Source organism: Monodelphis domestica, chromosome 3 (genome assembly GCF_027887165.1).
Source record: "Monodelphis domestica isolate mMonDom1 chromosome 3, mMonDom1.pri, whole genome shotgun sequence".
Lineage (NCBI taxonomy): Eukaryota > Metazoa > Chordata > Mammalia > Didelphimorphia > Didelphidae > Monodelphis > Monodelphis domestica.
The window spans coordinates 491,763,136-491,769,696 of record NC_077229.1 but is presented as its reverse complement, the minus strand read 5'-3'; the positions used below and the strand labels follow the sequence as shown (position 1 = coordinate 491,769,696).

Sequence of the window (6,561 nt, the reverse complement as noted above, 5' to 3'; positions counted from 1 at the left end):
TTTTTTTTGCAAATTATTAGCAACCATTGGAAAAGTTGTTCTACATCACTAACAAGAGAAATGCAAATGAAAACAACTCTGAGATTTTTTTCTTAAACCCAGAAAACTGAAAATAAAAATATTTAATATTGGAGGAGATGCACAAAGGCAGGGACAGTGATACACTTTCAAAAGTGCTATGAATTGGTTCTATCATTCTAGAAAAAAAATTACAAAGAGCTGTTCTTTTACCCAGAGATCCCTTCTTCTCTCCCTAGAAGACCAATGACAGAAAGACAGATTCTATATTCATTAAAATATTCACAATACTTTTAGGGTAGCAAAAGAACTACAGTAGATATGCATTGATAAGGGGAATGACTAAATAAATTGACACATGAATGTAACATATTATTACTTTAATATATAACTAATATCAACTTCTTGCCAAGATGGATGTACAAAAAGTGTCAGACAGCCCAACTCTTATGTAATCATTTCAATTATGTTGAAGGCAAGGATAGCCCAAAATCCAAGAAAGAAGGAGAGATTATCTCAATAATAATTTCAAGCACAGACTCAAAAGAAAAAAGTAAATTTCAACAATGATTATGTGAATACATAAAAGAAATGGAACAAGAGGTATAAAAAGAAAAAATCTGAAAGAATTAGGAGAATAAATACCTTAGAATAGTAATGATAAACTTTATCCAAGTAGCAAACTACCTAAAATCAGAATAGAGGATGATTAACTTGCTGATTCTACGAGAGAAAAAAACATTGCAACAAATCAAAAGCCTGAAAGATTGAAGAAAATATAAGGTATCTATTATTTTTGTAAAAACTGATCTGGAAAAAAGGTCAAGAAGAGATAACTTAAGAATCATCATATTCCCTGAAAACCATGTTTTTAAAAAATATTGTACATAAGATTTCCAAAACCTATAAAGGAAAACTGTCCAGATCTATTAGAATCAGAAGACACTAATCACCTTCTAAAAGAAAACCAAAAAGGAAAAATCCTGGAAAGGTCACAGCCAAAATCCAGAACTTCACATTAAAAAAAATAATAATAATACTGCACACATACATAAAAAAGAATCCAAATATGGCAAAATCATAGTCAAGGTTACTTAGGAACTGGAAGCTTTAATTATAAATGACAAGAGATCTTGGAATACAATATTCTGAAAAGCAAAAGACATAGGCTTATGACCAAGAATAACTTATCCTGCAAAGCTAAGTATAATCCTGCAAAAATGAATCTTTATTAAAAGGGGAAAAGAAAAGACAGTAAAAAGAAAGAAGCAGTGTAGAAAGGAGACAAAAAGAGTGGGAATTTTTTGTTATCTTTTCATATTTGGGTTATGAGCGAAGAGTATACAAACATGGATGAAAGACTGGGGGGAGAAGTTAAAAGATAACTTATACTCTTGTCTAAAACTGACAAAAGGAAATTTAAAAACATTCTCAGACTTGGTTGATGTTTTGGTTCATTTCACAGTATTTTTTTCATTTTTCTTCTTTGTTTCAAGAGATGGCTCTCTGGGTAAGAGAGGGATATACTTAGAAATAAAGGTCTTGTGAAATGAGAAAATATCAATAAGTATGTGGGTGTTTGTGTGTAAAGAATATGAAGTTATTTAAATCCAAAGATAACTTGTCTTGTGTGTGGTATAGAAAAATATTTCATCTGGGATCTGATGCATCCACCCTCTCCAAAGGGAAACCAAGATTTCTTTGTGGGAATTAGGAGAAAGGCTGAGGTTGGGTGTTTGTTATTTTGCTTGTTTATTAGGAGTATTATATTATATTATATTATATTATATTATATTATATTATATTATATTATATTATATTATATTATATTATATTATATTATATTATATTATATTATATTATATTATATTATATTATATTATATTATATTATATTATATTATATTATATTATATTATATTATATTATATTATATTATATTATATTATACTATATTATATTATATTATATTATATTATATTATATTATATTATATTATATTATATTATATTATATTATATTATATTATATTATATTATATCATATCATATCATATTATATCATATCATATCATATCATATCATATCATATCATATCATATCATATCATATCATATATCACATCACATCACATCACATCACATCACATCACATCACATCACATCACATCACATCATATCATATCATATCATATCATATCATATCATATCATATCATATCATATCATATCATATCATATTATATTATATTATATTATATTATATTATATTATATTATATTATATTATATTATATTATATTATATTATATTATATTATATTATATTATATTATATTATATTATATTATATTATATTATATTATATTATATTATATTATATTATATTATATTATATTATATTATATTATAATGTATTAGGGATATTAGGCCAGAATTATATCTATTCACCATGCTTCAAATATTAGGAGTCTAGAGGTACAGGGCTTTGGAGCCCAAGATAAATGCCACTTTGCCTGATCATTCTCAAGGGAAAGGTAATACTTATCTTACTATCACCAGGATACCTCCCTCCTACCACACTGGTTACTCAAAAGATCATGATGAAAAGCTATTATACCTCTCAATCAAAGTAAGCAATAAATTGAAAAAAAGAGAAATTATACAGTTTAGAATATATTTCAAAAATACATAAAAGTAAAGAAGCTCTTCAGCTTGGGAGTGGGAGGACAATAAAAACCACCAGAACCAAGGAGGAAACAATCTCAGGAATGGGGGGGGAATGGGGGGAGAGCTCTTCTTATCAGTCACTAAGATGCCAAGGGTTGGAAGTCAAGGGCATGTTGAGTTGGAGGATGAAGCTTCTTCTCCATGTCTGAGGCTCTGAAGGCTCCTGGTTATAATTAGCCCTCTCAACTCGCCTCCCTCAGCCATCTACAAAGAAATCCCCTTTTCACTTACTCTGGTGGGAAAGAGTCATGTCTCCTTCATGCATGTTGTATACATTGTCTCAAGGCTGTCCCTCAGGAAAATCTCCCAGTCTGCGTAGACAAAGATACTTTGCATATATGAAGGATGTCTTTGTAGCACTTGGGACATCAGTCTTTGAATCACAGAATTTGGAGAAGGAACCTTAGAGATCACCGGATCGAATCATCCTATTTTATGAATAATAATAATTCATTTATGTAGCACTTTGGAATTTATAAAACCCATTCATGAAAACAACACTCTGGAAAGTTGGCTATTTTGAACCCCATTTTGTAGGTGAGAATGAACAAATGTTCTTCAAGGTGATGGGGCTTTCTCAGAGCCAGAAGGAGTAAGTAGCAAAGGAAGAATTTGAAGTGAATTTCTCTGACTCCTAATCAAATGATCTTTCCAACACATCATGTAGTTCTCTCTACTTCACTGTCCCTCATTGTCCCTCTGGGACTGACACATTTTCTTTTCAAATCATACATCTTTGCTGATATTAAGATACTTACCTTACACTGGACCCGTCAGGAAGATTTGAGTTCAAATTTAGCCTCAGACAGGTACTAGTTGTGTGACCCTGGACAAATCATTTCACTTCTGTTTGCCTCGGTTTCCTCATCTGTAAAATGAGCTGGAGAAGGAAATAGCAAATCATTCCAGTATCTTTGCCAAGAAAACCCCAAATGAGGTCACAGAGTTGGACATGACTGAGAACAACTGAATAACTAACAAAAATGCTTCAGTTTAAAAAATCAAATAGCCTTTTTCCCTGGATTATTATACGAATCAAAAGAGTTACAAAGTACTCAGCACAGTGCCCAGTCCATAGAAAGTATATAAATGTTTATTATTTATTATTATGCATATTTATGCTCACTATGCATCTTTCTGTTACCTTTAGATAATCTGTCACTTTTATTCTTCCAGGATCCTAATACTCTGTGATTCATAGCCCCAGAGAGTCATAAGAATATTTTTTTAAATATATTTTATTTGATCATTTCCAAGCATTATTCATTAAAGACATAGATCATTTTCTTTTCCTCCCTCCAACCCCCCATAGCTGACGTGTAAATCCACTGGGCATTAGATGTTTTCTTGATTTGAACCCATTGCTTTGTTGATAATATTTGCATTAGAGTGTTCTTTTAGAGTCTCTCCTCTGTCATGTCCCCTCAACTGCTGTATTCAGGCAGTTGCTTTTCCTCGGTGTTTCCACTCCCACAGTTTGTCCTCTGCTTATGAATAGTGTTTTTTCTCCTAGATCCCTGCAGATTGTTCAGGGACATTACACCGCCACTAATGGAGAAGTCCATTACGTTCGATTATACCACAGTGTATTAGTCTCTGTGTACAATGTTCTCAAATAGTAGCTACATTCTGGTCCCTGAAGGGAAGAAATCATTATAGAAAAAGTCATGGGTCTTTCACAGATTTTCCCAGCCTGTGACAATAGAAGTCAGGTACTAATAAGATGCACCTGAGTAAAAGCCCCATATATAAAATCTAAAAAAATCCATCTGGCCTCACTAGCATTACTGGGCAACCTAATTATGGAGATGAGACAAATGTCCAGGAGCATCGGAGACCTGATGAAACGACATCAGAGAGAAGACTCTCCACAGAGTGCTAATGACCTCTGAATTCCTTCTGCCCTAGTCAGACAATCATGGCACCCATGGTCCTTGATTGTACTCCTTCCTTGTTTAGCAAGAAAGTTTGCAAACTGATTGACAGTCCTCAAACCAAGATTCTACAGGGCTGGCTGGGTCAGGATTCTAAGACAGTTGGGGGCAGGAGAGGCTGACAACTGTCTCTCTCAAGCTCGGGTTCAGACAGAGAGGCTGTGTGTCAAAGAGTCTTCCTGAAGAAATCATCTTTGAAGCTGCCTGACTTGGATTATCTTCAAGGAAAGGTTGAGTGTGGGTTCCCCTTTCACACTGGTGGACAGATGTGAGTAGGTGTGAACTTTCTTCCTTCCTGGATCTTGTAAGGACCCTACATCTGGATTCTTCAGGCTGACCCTACCAAGGAATTTGTGAGAATCTGGACCCCTTTGGGACTTTAATTTTTATTTACCTTTTAGTTAGTTAGATTAAACTTAGATTAGAAACCGTAGTGTGTTAAACTCTGGGTGGTTAGAGATAAATCACTCCCTGATTCCCCTTATCCCTTGTAACAGTTAAAATTTAGGGAAACTGAGGCAGGGTAGAAATTAGTTTCTCTCTGCAAGGAGTATTATATTTTTAGAGGTTTATTTAAGATTAAGAATTTAAGAATATACAAGTAAGAAAAGCACATGTCTAGGCCAGAGAGAGGCCTCACCTACATCATGAAAGACCCGTCTGCTTACAAGCGGAAACAGGAAAGAAAAGAGAGGCCCAGAAGCCTTTCCAATCAGGTTAAATACCCCATCTCGATCTCGGCCCAGGTGAGAATTCAGTGATATTACAAAGCATTCTGGGGAAGTGGAGCAAGGACTTGTGGGGCTTGAAGTCCTAGATTCAAGTCTCCATTTTTACACCTTGTTTGGTTTAATAAAACGCTTTTTAATATATTTTATTAGAGTGATCCATCTGTTAACCTTCCCCTTCCCTTTCCCTTCTAAAATCTCCTTATTATATTTATCCTGGGTTGAATGTCAGTTTATGGGGCTATCCTAGCTGGTCAGGTCTACCTCATTTCTTCCTGAGTTCATCTCCTTGTCCACCATTGTCATTTCCTCAGATTAGATAACAAAGTAGCTGAGTGTTCAAATGGTAGCTACTCTCTGGTCACTGAAGTGGAGCAATCATCAACAAATGGCTTGCACACTTATTGCAATTCATATTTGTTTTTTTGTCCTTTCAGCAGAATTTGTGACAAGGATGAAGAAATGGCAAAGGAGACCAAGAGGAAGGTTGAGAGGAAAACCAAGAGAGAACATTTTCACAAAAATCCAAAGAATAAAGTATAGTGTCCAGTAGGAAAAGTTGAATGATGATTCCAAATATTTCAGATGAATAAAGATAAGGATTGAGAAAAGGCCATTAGATTTGACAATTAAATTTGATACCAAGCTGATAGGAATAACTAACATATTGTATAATATAGGCAGTATCCAAAATAAAAGATCTTTATAGCTGTAATAATGTGATGAAGAGAAATTCAAAATATAAATAAATTCAAATAAATAAATAGAAAATAATGAATATACACATATTTTGTATAAATACATAAAATCAATAAATAAATAAAAAATCTTATGCTTCAGTTAGGGCAGCTATGTGGCACAGTGGAGAGAGAGCTGGACCTGAAGTCAGGAAGACTCATCAAATCTGACCACAGATACTTACTAAGCTGTGTGACCTGGGAAAGTCATTTAACCCTGCTTGCCTCCATTTCCTCATCTGTAAAATGAGCTGGAGAAGGAAATAGCAAACCATTCCAGTATCTTTGCCAAGAAAACCCCAAATGGGATCACAGAGTTGGACATGACTGAATAAATAACAAAAATGCTTCAGTTTAAAAAATCAAATTCACAAGTACAAAGAATAGAAGGTATATAACTTGATGAGAGTCAACAGTAAA

At 33.5% G+C, this 6,561-nt stretch overlaps 1 long non-coding RNA gene across 1 annotated transcript; it reads left to right on the top strand.

The window, feature by feature from the left end:
- Positions 1-3,928: 3,928 nt before the first annotated feature.
- LOC103097159 (uncharacterized) lies at positions 3,929-6,067 on the top strand. The gene is made up of 2 exons (XR_463840.3): positions 3,929-5,029; positions 5,842-6,067. It is a non-coding gene; the product is annotated as an uncharacterized LOC103097159 (long non-coding RNA).
- Positions 6,068-6,561: the final 494 nt, after the last annotated feature.